Source organism: Lithobates pipiens, unplaced genomic scaffold (assembly GCF_037356315.1).
Source record: "Lithobates pipiens isolate NorthernLeopardFrog02 unplaced genomic scaffold, aLitPip1_a1.2 Scaffold_8, whole genome shotgun sequence".
NCBI classification, from domain to species: domain Eukaryota; kingdom Metazoa; phylum Chordata; class Amphibia; order Anura; family Ranidae; genus Lithobates; species Lithobates pipiens.
Window position 1 is genome coordinate 664184113 of NW_027507903.1, and position 19444 is coordinate 664203556.

At 49.2% G+C, this 19444-nt stretch overlaps 1 pseudogene; it reads right to left on the reverse strand.

The window, feature by feature from the left end:
• Positions 1–4723: 4723 nt before the first annotated feature.
• Positions 4724–5633, reverse strand: LOC143962507 (C-reactive protein pseudogene; annotated as a pseudogene).
• Positions 5634–19444: the final 13811 nt, after the last annotated feature.

The following is a 19444-nucleotide window of genomic DNA, read 5'->3' on the forward strand; positions in this document are numbered from 1 at the left end:
AGTCCCCTGAACTCTTTGAGCACAGTGTTGGGTACATGCTTCAGGAGGATGCCCAGTGTTTTGTAGGCTCTGATGATGATACTCAGCTAGAGGAAGGCAGTATCGTGAATGCAGAGAGAGGGGATGCTCAAGAAGGACAGCAATCTGGAAGTCATGTTCTACAAGCTGCAGCATACTGCCAGGTTTGCTCCAGCAATGAAGAGGGAGTGGATTATGAGGGCACTGACTCCACCTGGGTGCCTGGTAGGAGAGAGGAGGAGGCACATGTCCAACAAGGCAGGATGCCCTCCGGGGGCCAGCTTAGAGGCAGCACACTGACTGAATCACACCGCAGAGCTCCGCCTGTGCAGGGCGCTGCCTCTACGCGTTATTCTAAAAGTTCTTTGGTGTGGGCCATTTTTGAGACGAGATCATCAGATCTCATCGCTGCTATTTGCAACATATGTCTCAAGCGTATCTAGCATGGCCAAAACATCAGCCGCTTGGGCACCATATGCTTGACCAGACATATGTTGACCTGCCATGCAGCTCATTGGCAGGCATACCTCAAAGACCCACACCAAAGAACAAAGCGGACCTCTCCTTGCTCCTCATCAGCTGGCATCTCCAACCCCACTAGACCTTCAGTCCTCTCTATAACCTGCGCTGAGAGGAATGAAGGTGTAGAATTAGGTGTGTCACAGCCAAGTGCTTCTGGGCAATCTGCTAGCAGTACACCCACGTCCGATCAGAGCAGGCAAATTTCCCTGCCCCAGCTGCTGGACTGTCGAAAGAAGTTCACTCCCAGCCATCCACATGCCCAGCGGTTGAATGCTAGCTTGGCTAAATTTCTAGCACTTCAACTGCTGCCTTTTCAGTTGGTAGACTCGACCCCCTTCCGTGAGTTTGTACAATGTGCGGTTCCTCAGTGGCAGGTCCCCAAACGCCACTTTTTCTCACGGAAGGCGATTCCAGTTCTCTACTGGCATGTGGAAGGCAATGTCCTTGCCTCGATGGACAGGGCGGTCAGCGGTAAGGTGCATATTACCGCTGACTCATGGTCCAGCAGGCATGGACAGGGATGTTACCTGTCTTTCACGGCCCATTGGGTCACTCTTCTGGCAGCTGGGAAGGATGCAGGACAAGGTGCAGTAGTGTTGGAGGTTGTTCCGCCACCACGCCTCCAAAATGCTACTACTGGTTGTGACACACCTCTCTCTCCCCCCCTCCTTTTCTTCTTCCTCCATGGCCTCTTCCAGTGCTCTGTCCTCAGAACCAGCGGTGCTCCGTAGGCATTCAAGGGGCTACGCAAGTACGCAATCAAAACAATGCCATGCCGTGCTTGCGCTGTTTTGTTTGGGGGACAGGAGCCACACTGGGGCAGATATTTTGTCAGCTCCGCAGGGGCAGGCCGAGAGGTGGTTGACGCCACGCCAGCTTAAGCCAGGATTGCGACAATGGCACCAACCTCCTCTCCGCCCTCCGACAGGGACAACTGACCCATGTGCCCTGTGTGGCTCACGTCCTTAACCTGGTGGTGCAGCGGTTCTTGGGCAGGTACCCGGGCTTACAGGATGTCCTGAAGCAGGCCAGGAAAGTCTGTATGCATTTCCGCCAATCATTTAATGCCTGTGCTCGGCTGGCTGAGCTCCAAAAGGAGTTGAACCTGCCCAAGAACTGCCTTATATGTGACATGCCCACCAGGTGGAACTCAATGTTGGCCATGCTGCAGCAGCTGCACATGCAGCAGAGGGCCATCAATGAGTAACTGTGCGACTACGGCACCAGGACAAGGTCAGGGGAGCTTGTTTTTTTTCTCACCCCACCAGTGGGGCATGATCAGGGATGCATGCATTGTCCTGTCACCGTTTGAGGAGGTCACAAGGATGGTGAGCAGTGACAGTGCATGCATCAGTGACACTGTACCTCTTGTCCACTTGTTGGAGCATACACTGCAGGGAATAATGGACAGGGCACTTGAGGCAGAACAGAGGCAGGAAGAGGAGGACTTCTTTGCCTCTCAAGGCCCCCTTTATCCAGACAGTGTTCCTGCTGTCCCACCCATCACACAGGAAGAGGACGAGGAGGAGGAGGAGGATTGTATCAGCATGGAGGTGGAGGCTGGCACTCAGCATCAGCAGCAGTCTTGTAGGGATGATTTACAGTCCCAAGAAACCCGTGGACTTGTACGTGGCTGGGAGGAGTTAGCTGCGGATCATGTTGTCTCGGGCATCCCCCTGCTAAAAATGAGAAATCTACAACTCATGATACATTAGTGTGATGGTCAGTGGGAAGAATGGTCCTTACACTTGTGGTCATTGGAAAGAATTCCCTCCTTACAGATAGCTAAAAAGATCAATGGGGTCAGTGGGAACTTATCTGAGAGGCAGAAATGGCCCAATGCTGAAGGAACCCCTAGCAACCTTTGGAAGAACCCTAGAGTTCCACAGAACCCTTGCTGAGAATCACTGGATTACAGTATTCTAGTCTGCATCTCCCCCAAGGTAATACATAAAACCTGGCCTGTTAGTGGGCCCCGAGGACGGGGTTGATGACCACTGCACCAGACCACCTACACGGTTGGAGGAATCATTGCTTCTCTGCCTAATCATTGTGTGCTCCCAGGGGCACTCATGCACGGGTGTTGATGAGCCTGAAGTCTTGCTATAAGGTTTAGACACATTCACTCGTGTTTATGGTGTTTTGATGTCATGGGCGAGGGGACGGAAGGTGTGGGAAGACAACATTGTCTTTTTTTTTATGCTGATGAATCTACGTAAAATTTTGTGTTAATTTTTTTGATACAATGTGATAGACTTTTTCAATAAACTTTACATTTTTCAATAACCCCATTGACGCCATAGTCTCTCTGTAGGTAACCACTTTTCTGGTGTGTTGATACTATATCTTTAATTCAAAATTCTGTTAGTGTAGTTTCTATGAGGTTACAAGAGAACTACCGACACTGTGTGAAGGCAAGCAATTGGGGAGATAACTATTACCTCCATCAGTGACGACCACTCCATACAGGGTGCAGGGGCGCCACCCCCTAATTCATGTGCCCGGCGAATAATCTACATGCAGAGTGCCAGACACATGGATTTCAATTTTTTTTTTTTAAGCCTGAAGCTCTAATTGGCTTCAAAAAAGGGTGGGCTCGAGGCTCAGAGTACGCCCAGTTGCGTGATAATAACTAATTAATATTCGCTTTTGTCTTCCTGCTTCTCCTCCCGGGCCAATCAGGAAGTGGGACTTAAGACTCAATTGGCCGAGAGGAGAAGCGACTATATTGGCCGATGTGGAGGAAGCCTTCGAGGAGGAGGAGAAAAAAGGGTGAAGCCACCTAGGAGGAGCCGAAGCTGCCTGCAACCTAGATGGGGTAAGTGTGGGGCTGGTGGGCAGACGAAAGAGCGAGCGATGGGGGAGTTGGTTAATTGGACTGATGGTGGGGGGGTGGCAGTGGTTTGTTTGCCTATCCCCCAAAAGATGGAGCACCAGGCGCCACTGAATTCCATGCTGTGTTTCAAATACCCACTGACCTATGCACTGCTCTACACAAGTCCTGAATGCCTGACAATAGGATACATAAGGCATGGAGGAAGTGAGTAGTGCAAAAACGTCCTCTTTCACCCTCTGTGTTCAGTGACAGGATGGAGGGGACAGGATTACCATGTTCTGTCCCCCATGTCCCCTGGGGCAGGACCCAGGTCCCCAAACACTTTTTAGGACAGTAACTTGCATATTAGCCTTTAAAATTAGCACTTTAGATTTCTCCCATAGACTTTTACAGGGTGTTCCCGGCTTTTCGAATTTGCCACGAACAGCCCAAATTGTTCACTGTTTGCCGAACAGGCGAACAGGCAACGTTCGAGTCGAACATGAGTTCGACTCGAACTCGAAGCTCATCCCTAATCTGCAGTAATGTTTGTCTGTCAGCTTACCTTTCCATGTTTTCAGATTGAGAGACCAGATGCCCTATACCTGGTTGTTTTATGTGATCTCTCCTCAAAGCATGGCTCCTCCCCAGGCCCTATCAGGGAACATTATATTAACCTGTGCACTGCAAGCCAACCCTGCTGATCAATATTGTGTTTGGCTTCCGTATGCCCCTTGCTGTGTGTTCTACGTCTGATTATAGTTACCGGTCTTGGCTTGTTCCTGACTGTTCTTGTCTGCTTCATATCCCGACCTTGGCGTGTTCCTTGATTATCCTTACGTGCTTGTTGCCCGACCTTTGGCTATCTCCTGACTATCCTGTTGTCGCAGTCTGCTGCTTCCTCTCTAACTTCCTGTACTCTACCGTGAGCATGAACTGGAAGGCCCTGGGGGTCGCAACCTGGAGCCAGACTGCAGCTAAATCCATCCCCACCACTAGGGTCCTCTGGGGAACATCTGCTGGCTCTTAGATTCCGCGCCCTGGGAAATACCTGTTGGTGCTCCAGAATACCTGCTCTCTGGAATCACCTAGAGCTCCATCCACAGCATTCAGCCATAGGGTTCACTACCTTGTGGTGCACTCCTGATCCCAACGGGGTGCATCTGTCACTTGGACTCAGGTGATCTGACAAGTGGCATGTGGTGGCGGGGGGAGGGTTCAGTCCACTCCGTGTAAAAGTGTTTGGGCAGCTGTATAGACACTCAGATCGTTTTTACAAAAAAGAGGATCACAGGCTGAAACAGATACCAGGATTATGACTGTCGCTGTGTCCATGATCCTGGTATAACTGCTTCAACACAAGGTTGTTTATATACTGCCTAAGGGTATGAAGTGGTTAAAAATACTCATAAAAGGAAATGTGTAGGAAGAAAAGAAAGAAAGGGAAGGTGTATATAGTAAGAGGACAGACTTACGTTGAATTTTGGGCTTGACAAGAACCTCCCCTTTAATTTCACAACGTAAGGAGGTCCAATTAATGACATTTCCATGGAGATCACCAGAGAAGACCTTCTGGATGTCTTCCTGAGTCAGGACATAATCCCACATGTGGACGTCACTTATTTCACCAACCAATGACTGAGAAGCATCAAACCCTCCACCAAAAGAGTCTTGTTCCTGTCCCAGAACAATGCTGGTCTCAGCTGCGATAGACCCTTTCATGGAGACTCTTCCTGGGTAGAGTTTCCCATTGACCCAAAGTTGGACCACTCCAGTGTCGGAGTCCCAGGTCACACAGATGTGCCTCCAGTCCAAATACTCAGAGTCTGTCTTAAAACTAGTGACTTCCTGGTTGATATATACAGAACAAGTGTTTGGAGGCTGTAAGTAGATGAGAAAGGCGTTGTCCTTCCCGGGTGTAGCGAGAGAGAAGGGAGTATAGGGACGGGAAAGGTCGGTATAAGATTGTAGACAGACGCTGACTTTCTGCAATGGTCTTGTAATTGTAGGTCTTAGAATGACATGAGCCGTGTTGGTTTCTTTGGGAAAGACGAAGACTTTATCCTCCAAGTCTAGAGAAGAAAACAGACAAAACTCATTATAGAGACAGATCAAAGCTTTAGATGATGAACAATAAATTCATAAATTATTTATAGATGCTAGAAATGAAAAAAATATATATACTTGTATATCTCAGGAAGATCATTATATGAATTTCCATTTTTGTAGATATGCCCTTCAAATCCAGTAACAGACGTGTGTTGGTACTTTTTTCCATCGTCTCAGTTATCCAGCCAATGGTGTTATTTAGATCACAAAATTTTGGCGGCACAGTGGTGTAGTAGATAGCACTCTCACCTAGCAGTAAGAAGGGTTGCTGGATCAAATCCCAAACACAACACCACCTGCCTGGAGTTTGCACGTTCTCCCTGTGCCTGTGTGGGTTTCCTCCCACACTCCAAAGACCTGCTGGTATATTAATTGGCTTCTGTACAAAATTGGCCCTAGTATATGAAAGGGAAGCTTGGATTGTGGGTTTCTTGAGGGTAGGGTATCAACTCGAACATTGGATGTTTGGTGGATACTGAACGTTATGGGTCGTTCATGCCAAATTTGTGTGGTGCTCACAGCCCACAATGCACTGTGCCATCACATTGCATTGCTGGCTCATGATTGGCCAATCATGCACTGTGACCCTGCATGCTTGGCCAGTCACAGCACCAGCAGCAAGGAGAGCCATGATTGGCCACAGGCAGGATGTGGCCAGACAGGACATAGCTCAGGTTGTGTAGTATATGCCCCACACTATATATAAGCGCAGCGGCCTTGTGTAGTGTGTTGGCATCTGTAGGAGTTAGTGAGTGTTCTCTGTGTACCTTCAACGCAGTATACACCGTTCGTTATCGACCGATTTAGCATTCTTGCTCGTCTGTAATTGAGCTTTCAGCCATCTGCAGGAGTTTGTGGGTGTTGTCTGTGTGCCCTGACCGCAGTATCCACCTATTTTGCTCTTCTCTAATTGAAAAGGCCAACAAGGAGAGGCAGACAGGCACGAGCCGATAAAAGAGGGCAAGCAGGCTTTGTGTCTAGAGACAACAGTTCTGGTCGTGGACGCGGTGCATCGTCATCAGCACGTGGCCATGGGACACGCTTGTCCTTAATTTTGGCAGCTGGACGTGTTGAGCCGCATCATGCTGAAGACTTGGTAGAGTGGATGACCAAGCCCTCTTCATCCTCCTCATCCTCTCTCACCCAGGCTCAGGGTACTAGCAAAGCAGCTGCCAACGCATCGTCTTCCCTCATCTCAATGTCATCATCAGTGACTCCTTTCCTAGACCCACCATGTCCTCCTGGGGAGTCCCCTGAACTCTTTGAGCACAGTGTTGGGTACATGCTTCAGGAGGATGCCCAGTGTTTTGTAGGCTCTGATGATGATACTCAGCTAGAGGAAGGCAGTAGCGTGAGTGCAGAGAGAGGGGATGCTCAAGAAGGACAGCAATCTGGCTGTCATGCTCCACAAGCTGCAGCATACTGCCAGGTTTGCTCCAGCGATGAAGAGGGAGGGGATGATGAGGGCACTGAGTCCACATGGGTGCCTGGTAGGAGAGAGGAGGAGGCACATGTCCAACAAGGCAGGATGCCCTCCGGGGGCCAGCTTAGAGGCAGCACACTGACTGAATCACACTGCAGAGCTCCGCCTGTGCAGGTCACTGCCTCTGCACGTTATTCTAAAAGTTCTTTGGTGTGGGCCTTTTTTGAGAGGAGAGCATCAGATCTCATCGCTGCTATTTGCAACATATGTCTCAAGCGTATCTCGCATGGCCAAAACATCAGCGGCTTGCGCACCATATGCTTGACCAGACATATGTTGACCTGCCATGCAGCTCATTGGCAGGCATACCTCAAAGACCCACACCAAAGAACAAAGTGGACCTCTCCTTGCTCCTCATCAGCTGGGATCTCCAACCCCACGAGACCTTCAGTCCTCTCTATAACCTGCGCTGAGAGGAATGAAGGTGTAGAATTAGGTGTGTCACAGCCAAGTGCTTCTGGGCAATCTGCTAGCAGTACGCCCACGTCCGATCAGAGCAGGCAAATTTCCCTGTCCCAGCTGCTGGACCATCGAAAGAAGTTCACTCCCAGCCATCCACATGCCCAGCGGTTGAATGCTAGCTTGGCTAAATTGCTAGCACTTCAACTGCTGCCTTTTCAGTTGGTAGACTCGGCCCCCTTCCGTGAGTTTGTGCAATGTGCGGTTCCTCAGTGGCAGGTCCCCAAACGCCACTTTTTCTCATGGAATGAATGAATGAATGAATGAAATACTTATATAGCGCACAATGCGAACTGAATCGCCTCTAGGCGCTGTGGCGAGCTTTGATCATCTCTAAAAGAGGAAGGTCTTGAGTTTTTTCCTAAAAGCCAGGTGATTTTCTTCCAGGCGGATGTTTATTGGTAGAGCATTCCATAGCCGAGGCCCTTGGACAGCGAATCTCCGATCCCCCTTGGATTTATACCGGGCTTTGGGCACGAGGAGGAGGTTTTTGTTGGCTGATCGAAGACTGCGGTTTGGTGTGTAATGATTTATTTTCTCCATTAGGTATTGCGGAGCTTCTCTATGCACGCATTTGTGGGTGAGGCAAAGGGTCTTGAACGTGATCCGATTTTTTACGGTTAGCCAATGTAAGCTCCTCAGTGAAGGAGAAATGGATTCCCAGGGTTTTTTTCCTGTTATCAGCCTTGCCGCCGTGTTTTGGATCAGTTGTAATCGCGCAAGTTGATATTGTGGTAATCCTATGTACAGCGAGTTTGCGTAGTCCAGTCGTGAATTAATGATTGTTCCAACTACCACTGCTTTGTCATTCTTTGGGATAAAAGGGATGAGTCTGGGAAGCATGCGCAGCAGATGGTGAGATCGACTGACTACTGCTCCTATTTGCGCATCCATTGACATTTGTGCGTCTAAAATAACCCCGAGACTCTTCGCTTTGGTCTTTGGGGAGATAGTCTGCCCAAAGACGGTTGGTGGAGACCAGGAGGTTTTGGTTGCGGGCTTATGATTTGGGTGTAAGATAAGAAGCTCTGTCTTTGATTGGTTCAGCTGGAGGGAGTTGGTGGTCATCCAGTCCTCTATTGATTTGAGGCAGTTTTCAAGTTGTTGTTGGTGATCTTTTTTTCCATTGATCCGGAAATAAAGTTGCGTGTCGTCAGCGTAAGAGTGGAAGCAGAGATCTGAGCATCTGATGATTTGAAGGAGTGGGCGAATGTAAATGTTGAAGAGAACGGGTGACAACGGAGAGCCTTGAGGGACTCCACAGGTGACTGCCCGAGTTTCGGAGAGGAATTTTCCTAGTTTCACTGTCTGTGACCGATTTCCTAGGAAGGACGCGAACCAATGGAGATCTATGTCTTGGACTCCGGCTACTTCTGTGAGGCGGACGAGTAGAGTATTGTGATCTACTGTATCAAACGCTGCACTTAGGTCTAGCAGTACGAGGAGACACGGCTCTCCGTCATCTGCGGCTTCGAGGGCGTCATCCCAAATCTTGAGGAGAGCTGTTTCTGTTCCATGACCTGGGCGGAAGCCTGATTGCAGCGGGTCCAGGAGTTTGTGAGTATCCAGGTGAAGTTGTAGCTGATGTACTACAGCTTTCTCCATGATCTTAGAAATGGTGTTGAGGCTTGTAATTGGCCTACGGTTGTTTGGATCCTGAGGGTCCAGGTTTGGTTTCTTGAGTAGAGGTTTGACGATGCCTTGTTTGAGGATGCTGGGAACAATCCCTTCGTGGAATGATCGGTTTATGAGGTGGGTTATGGTTGGAGCCACGATGTCGGAGCATTCTTTCAGTAGTTTTGTGGGGATGATGTCAATAGGTGAGGTACTGTCACGCAGTTTATTAATGATGTTTTTTGCGGTGTCTACGGTAATTGGGGATAGTGAAAATTTTGGCGGTTGCGGTATGTTGGTGCGGACATCCTCTTTATGTATTTGCTGGCTGAGGTCGGATGTTTTCTTCTGACAAATTGTTTCCCTGATGGTTTTGACTTTATCGATGAAAAAATCTGACAGTTTGTCACAGTAATCCTGGGATTCGCTTTCTGGGGGTTCTAGGCACACCGGATTCATTGATTGATTAACCAGTTTAAACAGTTCCCGTGGTTGGTTTGCGGCCGTTGAGATTGTATATGAGAAGTGGTCCTTTTTGGCTTTGAAGATTGCTTTCCGATAATTCTCTGTCAGACCTTTGTAGTTAAATAGGTTTTCCTCGGTGGGATTTCTTCTCCATGTTCTTTCCGCTCTTCTGCGTTCTTGCTTTAGTACGGAGAGGGAGCTATTAAACCATCCAGCATTTTTCTTCCTGATGAGAGCCCTGCGTTTTGGTGCTACCGAGTCTGCTGATTGCAGTAATGCCTTGTTCAGGGAGTTGAGTGTTTCCTCCGTAGAGTGGTTTAAGGTTATTGTAGATATTTTTTTGGACAGAGTGGTTTTGAAGGCTTCGGAATACAGTTTTTTATGCGATCTGGTCCAGTGCGTTGTTACAGGTTTCCGTTTTGCGTTGGTGATGTTGGTAGTGATTTTGAATTTGATGGCGTGGTGATCCGTCCATGGCAGAGTTATGTTGTCGCATATGTTGACGTCGATGTTCTGTTTGAAAATTAGGTCCAGGGTGTGTCCTGACCCATGCGTGGGAGTCTTTATCAGTTGCTGTAGACCCAGTTCTTCTAGTTGATTGATGCAGGCAGTCGCGATGGGGTCTTTAGGCTCGTTTGCCCAAAGGTTGAAATCTCCGAGTGCCAGGAAATTTTTGAATTTTAGGGTGTGCATTGCAAAGGATTCCGTGAGGGGTGAAAGAAGGCGATTCCGGTTCTCTACTGGCATGTGGAAGGCAATGTCCTTGCCTCGATGGACAGGGCGGTCAGCGGTAAGGTGCATATTACCGCTGACTCATGGTCCAGCAGGCATGGACAGGGATGTTACCTGTCTTTCACGGCCCATTGGGTCACTCTTCTGGCAGCTGGGAAGGATGCAGGACAAGGTGCAGTAGTGTTGGAGGTTGTTCCACCACGCCTCCAAAATGCTACTACTGGTTGTGACACACCTCTCTCTCCCCCCCTCCTTTTCTTCTTCCTCCATGGCCTCTTCCAGTGCTCTGTCCTCAGAACCAGCGGTGCTCCGTAGGCATTCAAGGGGCTACGCAAGTACGCAATCAAAACAATGCCATGCCGTGCTTGCGCTAGTTTGTTTGAGGGACAGGAGCAACACTGGGGCAGATATTTTGTCAGCTCTGCAGGGGCAGGCCGAGAGGTGGTTGACGCCACGCCAGCTTAAGCCAGGATTGCGACAATGGCACCAACCTCCTCTCCGCCCTCCGACAGGGACAACTGACCCATGTGCCCTGTATGGCTCACGTCCTTAACCTGGTGGTGCAGCAGTTCTTGGGCAGGTACCCGGGCTTACAGGATGTCCTGAAGCAGGCCAGGAAAGTCTGTGTGCATTTCCGCCAATCATTTAATGCCTGTGCTCGGCTGGCTGAGCTCCAAAAGCAGTTGAACCTGCCCAAGAACCGCCTGACATGCCCACCAGGTGGAACTCAACGTTGGCCATGCTGCAGCAGCTGCACACGCAGTAGAGGGCCATCAATGAGTACCTGTGCAACTACGGCACCAGGACAGGGTCAGGGGAGCTCGGTTTTTTCTCACCACACCAGTGGGGCATGATCAGGGATGCATGCACTGTCCTGTCACCGTTTGAGGAGGCCACAAGGAAGGTGAGCAGTGACAGTGCATGCATCAGTGACACTGAACCTCTTGTCCACCTGTTGGAGCATATGCTGTGTGGAATAATGGACAGGGCACTTGAGGCAGAACAGAGGCAGGAAGAGGAGGACTTCTTTGCCTCTCAAGGCCCCCTTTATCCAGACAGTGTTCCTGCTGTCCCACCCATCACACAGGAAGAGGATGAGGAGGAGGAGGATGATTGTATCAGCATGGAGGTGGAGGCTGGCACTCAGCATCAGCATCAGCAGCAGTCTTGTAGGGATGATTTACAGTCCCAAGAAACACGTGGACTTGTACGTGGCTGGGAGGAGGTAGCTGCGGATCATGTTGTCCTTAGTGACCCAGAGTACTCCGGACCGAATGCCTCAGCTAACCTACGCTGCATGGCCTCCCTGATCCTGCAAAGCCTGTGGAAGAATCCTCATATTCTTTGGATCAAGGAGAGGGGCCATTACTGACTGGCCACTCTCCTGATCCACGGCACAAGGGTAAGGTTGCCGATCTTATCTTGCCATCGCAGAGGGAGCAGAGGATGAGAAATCTCCGGGAGGCCTTGCAGAAAGGTCTGTGCAACGCATTCCCAGAGGCTAGGTTACAAACTCCTGGTCCTGGACAACGTGTTGCAGAGGCATCGGTCAGAAGGAGCGGTGGAGAAGGTGGCTGTCTGACCGATGCATTCAGACAATTTTTTAGTCTGCAGCCCCAAGGTATGATCGGTTCCAGCAACCATCGCCAGCGTCTGATTTACATGGTGCAGGAATTCCTAGGGGCAAGGTCAGACTTGGACACCTTTCCCACCGAAAATCCTCTGGCTTACTGGGTCTTGAGGATGGATCACTGGCCAGAGCTTGCACAGTATGCAATTGAGCTACTGACCTGTCCTGCATCCAGCGTTCTTTCGGATTGCACCTTCAGTGCTGCTGGTGGCTTTGTTACCGATCACAGGGTGCACCTGTCCATCGACTCGGTTGATCGACTGACCTTCATAAAGATGAATCAGTCTTGGATCACCACCAGCTACCAAGCACCTGAAGCTGATGTAACCGAATATTTTTTTTTTAAATATCACATCCCTTCAAGACTGCCTATGCTGATGCTCAGTGACTGTCCTGTTATGTTGATTGTCTATCCTCTTCCTCCTTCGCTGATATCTTGGAAGAACATTTTTGGTTCTGGGTGATGCCACCAGCCCAATTTTTCTGCCCCTGTTCAACAGGGGCGTTTAATTAAAATTTTTGATGCAATGCTTTGCAGCAGGGCTTATTCCTGCACTACAACTAGAGTATATGGGAGAGGTTGCAGTGTCGTGACACCAGCACCAGTGCCTAAGGCCCAATTTTTCAGCCCCTGTTTAACAGGGGCGTTTAATTACAATTTGTGATGCAATGCTTTGCAGCAGGGCTCATTCCTGCACTACAACTAGAGTATATGGGAGAGGTTGCAGTGTCATGGCACCAGCACAAGTGCCTAAGGCCCAATTTTTCATCCCCTGTTTAACAGGTGCATGTAATTACAATTCTTGATATAATATTTCATAGCAGGGCATGTTCCTGTGTCCACCGAGAGTAACTGTGAGGACTTTTAGTGTTGTGGCACCAGCAACACAACCACCAAAGGCCCAATTTTTCTACCACTGTTCAACAATGGCATGTAATTACAATTCTTGATATAATCGTTCACAGCAGGGCGCTCCAGTGCCCACCAAGAGTCACTTTGAGGGCTTATAGTATTATGGCAACACCAACACCGTGTTCCGCCATTTCTGCAGAGCATATAGGGCAGGCCCCTACTTTCAAACATCAAACTTACAAACGTCTCCTACATGCAAACGGAAGGAGACAACAGGAAGTGAGATGAAAAAAGACAGACGGCAAAACAAATTATACAGGGGTGATAACCCTTCCCTATGTTTTCCAAAAAGCTTAAAAATAGATTTCTTGATCATACATCACGGGACACAGGAGCTTCATTACATAGTGGGTTATATAGGCACCTCTGGTGATTGGACACTGGTTGACCCTAATTAAAGAGAATTCCTCCCCTATATAACCCCTCCCATCTGGGAGGCACCTCAGTTTTTTCGCCAGTGTCTGGTTGATGGTCACGTAAAACTTAGCTCTATGCAGGTCCCTGCGAGGGCCGAAGGGCTACAACAAACCGGATCCATACCTCGGGCCGATATTTGACTCCCAAGATGGTATGGTACCCGGGCCTCGTCTGCCGAAGAAACGAGGTTTTGCCTGTAAGTCCTCTCCATTGGAAGACTGGGCTCTGGGAAAACCAGACTTGGGGTACTGTTTACTCAGAGCGCCCGTAAGTTTCTGGCAGAGCTTTCTACATGGCCCAGGTGGGAGGATCTTTTCGTAAGAGCCCCAGATATACCTGAAGGTTGGCTAACAATACCCGCCGTGATGGGTGAAGGCTGGAATTGGTCTGATATCAGCAATTCCTGCGGCGGGGACAGGTAAGGGAAGTCATCCTATATATTTAAATATATGAATGGATTTCTTCATTGTGAGTAGTTGTATGTCTTACCTGGTTTCCACCACTAGAGGGAGTAAGAGCAGCCTGATGCATACTTACATGCCTTTCAATACAAACACGCTCAGTGAAAGCCTGGTTCTCCAGCTACTCACGTCTCCTTACAGTTTCTGCCACAGTTAAAGGTAAAAAGGGGTCCCACGCAGGTCAGGGGTCCCACGATGCTCCCTTTGGGTTCTCCTCCCCCCCCCGGATTCCGCGGTCCTCGTGCACGTGCGCGCTCCCGGCCTAATGGAGGAGGGGGGGGGGTGTGGTTGCGAGCCGTGCACGTTAGTGTGCACGGCGCTGTACTGCGCAGGCGCCAGGCGGCAGTTTTAAAAAGCCCAGAGCGTCAGGGGACTGTAACTGGAGACACAGGAGCTGTGGGCTGTAAGCATCCATGGGGATTGGATCCAGGCAAACTTTAAGACACCTACTCAGCATCAGGTTGTGCAGTTTAAGCATATATTGATTTATTGTGAGACTTTAAGCGCAACAGTGATCGCATTTGTACTAGTACCTCTGCTTTGTAGCTTAGTACTATGTCTCCTCGTAAGAGGGTCTCAGGGGGAGGTAATAAGAGCACTGGCAAGTCACCGCCTAGGTCCAGGGGTTCCAAAAGTGCCTGTAAATTACCATCCCCCTCTGCAAGACTGGAGCCTGCCTCTCAAGACGAGTCGGTGCCCCTTTCAGGCTTTGCAGCCTCTCCTAATGTCGCAGCCCCGGTCTATGTCACTGAGGACTCCCTTAGGGCTACATTGGAGGGTTTTGAAGGGAGGATCATGAATTTTATTTCTGCTTCCCTAAAAGTTAGCAGGAAAAGGGGTAGATCCCCTCCCTCTGCTGAAATCCCTCTCTCAGATAGTTGTTCTGAAAATGAGGAAGGATCCCTATCTTTGGATAGGGATCATGAGCAGTCGGATGAGTCAGAGGAAGAGGAGATAGTCCCCTCCTCCCAGGCACTCAGAAAGCAGGCGCAGTATTATACTGAATTGGTGCGTACCACATTCAGAATGCCGGCTGCTGAAGTCGCTACATCCTCTGTCTCTTCCCTGGGAGTCAGGAAAGCCCCACAGACTGCTTGTTCCTTCCCAATTCATCCTTTAATGGATAAATTGATGTATGAGGATTGGGGACATCCCGATAAACTGTTTACTCCTCCCAAAAGGTTTTCTATGCATTATCCTGTGGAGGAAAGTTTCACCAAGAAATGGGGGGTCCCATCTGTCGATGCGGCTGTTTCTTATGTGAATAAAAACCTAACTTGTCCTTTGGATAATGCGCAGGTATTTAAGGATCCAGCTGACAAAAGGCTGGAAACCTTATTAAAAGCCTCCTTTTCCATGGCTGGCGCTATGGTGCAACCTACAGTCGCAGCCGTGGGGTTGTGTCAGTTCCTCAAGGAACAGGTTAAACAGATGTTTGGACTCCTTCCCAGTGAGGAAGTAGAGAATTATGCAGAGATGCCTCACATCTTGTGTTTCATAATTAATGCGATTTTGGATTCTGTCCAACAAGCATCGCGTTTGTCCCTCATGTTGGTTCACATGCGAAGGACCCTATGGCTAAAAAATTGGGCTGCTGAGATGTCATGCAAAAAGCATTTGACTGGGTTCCCGTTTAAAGGGGAGCGTTTGTTTGGGGAAGAATTAGATAAATTCGTCCAAAATATTTCAGGAGGTAAGTCTACTCTCCTTCCAGTCAAAAAGAGCAAACGTCCTTCATTCAGGCGTACTCTCTCTCCCGAAGCATCAAGTTCTAAACAGTGGCGACGGCCTTCCCAGCCCTCCTCTGCTAGAAAGCCTCAGGGCCGAGCCCAGGGACAGAAAAAGACTTGGGGGCGAAAGCCTGCCAAGCAGACCCCCAAGACCTCCTTGTGAAGGGGCGCCCCCGCTCGGCAGAGTGGGGGGAAGGCTCCTGCAGTTTGCAGGCGCCTGGCGGGAAGAGATTCAGGACAAGTGGGTGATCTCTTCGGTATCTCTGGGCTACAGGCTAGAGTTTCAGGAGTTTCCACCTTCTCATTTTCTAAGGTCAAGGATCCCCAAGGATCCAGTAAAGCAGAAGCCGCTATTCCTGGCCTTAGATCAGTTACTATCCCAGGGTGTGATAGTAGAAGTGAGCCCGAAAGAGCAGGGTTCAGGTTTTTATTCAAATCTTTTCACCGTTCCAAAGCCAAACGGAAGTGTCAGACCTATCCTGGATCTGAGAGACCTAAACCGGTTTTTACATATCCAGACCTTCCGGATGCAGTCAATGCGCACTGTGATCTCCTCCCTGCAAGGGGGAGAATTCATAGCATCAATAGATATCAAAGACGCATATCTCCATGTGCCAATATTTCCCGCACACCAGAAGTTTCTAAGGTTCGCGGTAGAGCGGCACCATTTTCAATTTGTGGCCTTGCCGTTCAGGCTGGCTACGGCCCCCCGAGTCTTCACGAAGATTCTGGACCCTCTCTTAGCAATCTTAAGAGTTCAGGGCATAGCCGTCATGGCTTACCTAGACGACTTGCTTCTCGTAGAGAGAACTGCAGCGTGCCTAAGTCGCAGCGTCACCAGGACGCTAGAACATCTAGAGCGCCTAGGTTGGATTATAAACCTAGAAAATTCGTCCTTGCAACCGACCACCAGGTTGGATTACCTGGGTTTGATTATCGACACCGCTCAGGGCAGGGTGTTTCTTCCAAGGCCAAAGGCCTTGGCCATTGGAGATCTGGTGCGCCTGATTCTGGGCAGAAGATCTTCCTCCATTCGGTTATGTATGAGACTTTTGGGAAAGATGGTCGCCTCATTCGAGGCCGTCCCATTCGCCCAGTTCCACTCAAGGCCTCTGCAAAGATGCATCCATGCGATTTGGAACAGGAAGCCCCAATTCCTGGATCTTCCTATGCGTTTATCCCCCGGGACACGCAAAAGTCTTGTCTGGTGGTTACAAACCAGGAATTTGCTGAAAGGCAAAACTTTTCTTCCCCTCTCATGGAAGATTGTCACAACGGATGCCAGCCTGACAGGCTGGGGAGCCGCATTAGAGGGAACGTGCTCGCAGGGGAAATGGTCTGCGACCGAAAGTCTGCTGCCCATAAATATCTTGGAGATTCGGGCAGTTTACATGGCACTCATAGAGTGGTCTTACAGACTGCGAGGTTTCCCAGTTCGGATTCAGTCCGACAATGCCACCGCAGTGGCTTACATCAATCACCAGGGCGGTACCAGAAGTCTGGTGGCCCAAAAGGAGGTGAATCGCATACTTGTCTGGGCAGAAGAGCATGTTCCGTGTCTTTCTGCAGTCTTCATCCCAGGAGTGGAGAATTGGCAGGCGGATTTTCTCAGCCGCCAGCAGTTATGCCCAGGAGAATGGGCTCTGCACCCCGACGTGTTTCAGAACATATGTCACAAGTGGGGCACTCCAGACGTGGATCTGTTTGCGTCCAGATTCAACAGGAAACTGGACAGGTTTGTGTCAAGGACAAGAGATGCGCTTGCCCAGGGGTCAGATGCTCTGACGGTTCCCTGGGATCAGTACAATCTGATCTATGCCTTCCCCCCGAGCCCGCTGCTATCGCGGTTCCTGGGAAGGGTCAAGAGGGAGTCGAAGTCGGTCCTTTTGGTGGCCTCAGCTTGGCCCAGGCGACCATGGTTTGCAGAAATCATGAAGTTGGCAGTGGGCAGGCCATGGACCCTCCCTCTCCGGCCAGATCTGCTCTCACAGGGTCCAATCTACCATCCTGCTTTACGCAGTCTGAATTTGACGGTCTGGCTGCTGAGACCCACATTCTGAGAGACCGTGGCCTTTCGGGGCCAGTCCTTTCTACTCTGGTCAATGCCAGAAAGCCGGCCTCCAGGCGTATCTATTACAAGATCTGGAGGACATATGTTTCCTGGTGTGAACTCAGGAGATGGCATCCTAGAAAGTATGTCATTAACAGAATCTTGGCCTTTCTCCAGTCAGGCCTAGAAATGAATTTGGCCATAAGCACCATCAAGGTGCAGATTTCGGCCCTGTCGGTATTTTTTCAAAAACCTCTTGCATCACACTCCCTAGTACGGGCTTTTATCCAGGGGGCTATGCGGATAAAACCGCCAGTTAAACCTCCGGTATGCCCATGGGATCTGAATTTGGTTCTCTCGGCCTTACAGGGCCAACCATTTGAACCTTTGCATCTGGCTTCTTTAGCTCTCTTGACTAAAAAGCTGGTCTTCTTAGTAGCCATAGCCACGGCTAGAAGAGTATCAGAATTGGCAGCTCTTTCCAGTAAAGAGCCGTATTTAATTATCCACAAGGACCGGGTGGTTATGCGTCCCAGCGAGTCCTTTCTACCTAAGGTGGTTTCGGGTTTCCATCTGAATCAGGATATAATCCTACCATCCTTTTTTCCAAATCCTCAGTCCATAGAGGAAGAATCTTTACACACTTTAGATGTGGTTAGAGCAATCAGTCTTTATCTTCAAGCAACTGCTCAGATAAGGAAAACTGACTGTTTATTTATTCTGCCGGAAGGCCCTAGAAGGGGTCAGGCAGCGTCAAAGTCCACTCTCTCAAGGTGGATCTGACAAGTTATTTCTCAGGCCTATAGCTTAAAGGGGAAGATTCCTCCCTTTCAGGTGAAAGTGCACTCTACTAGGGCTGTCAGTGCCTCTTGGGCAGTGCATCACCAGGCCTCCCTGGCTCAGATCTGTAAGGCTGCGACTTGGTCATCAGTCCACACATTCACCAGATTCTATCAGGTGGATGTCAGAGGGCAAGAGGATATCGCCTTCGGGCGCAGTGTACTGCAGGCTGCAGTTTGGGTCCTCAGGTCCCTGGCGGTCTATATTTATGATCTGTGTCTCCCTCCCCTCAACCTGAGCATTGCTATGGGACATCCCACTATGTAATGAAGCTCCTGTGTCCCGTGATGTATGATCAAGAAAATTGGATTTTTATATACAGCTTACCTGTAAAATCCTTTTCTTGAGAGTACATCACGGGACACAGGGCTCCCGCCCCTCTTGGGTTTTACGTGGTTTCTTATTGCTTTGCTACAAAACTGAGGTGCCCCCCAGATGGGAGGGGTTATATAGGGGAGGAATTCTCTTTAATTAGGGTCAACCAGTGTCCAATCACCAGAGGTGCCTATATAACCCACTATGTAATGAAGCTCCTGTGTCCCGTGATGTACTCTCAAGAAAAGGATTTTACAGGTAAGCTGTATATAAAAATCCAATTTTTTTGACTGGAGCTACACTTTAAAAATGTACCAGTTCAAAATTACAAACAGATTCTACTTAACACAACAAACCTACACAGTCCCTGTCTTGTTTGCACCGCCTTTATACTGCTGTTCTGAGTATATAGGGCCTGGGGGCCCCAAGCCTATCCTTTTTTTAATATGGGTAAGGAGTTCCCCTTAATATCCGTACAAGACCCAAAGGGGCTGGTAATGGGCAGGGGGGGCTACTTATGCCATTTTTCTCATTGATTTTCATCCATATTGCCGGAACCAGATATTACATTAAAACCGCAAGCAGTTTTAAATTACTTTTTTTCCGTTAAATGTCAATTTGTGCAGGGACTGTTCTAAACACGGGAAACACACGGCACTTCACAGGCATACTATAGACACCCCCCAGGCATGATATTTAATGGAATATTTCACTTTTTTTCACTTTAATCGTCATTAAAATCAGTGCTCCCGAAAAAACAGCCGTTTTTAAAAACATTTTAGGCATTGACCCATGTCCCCTGGGCCAGGTCCCCAAACCCTTTTTAGGACAATATCTTGCATATTAGCACTTTTTATTTTGAACGTTTGAG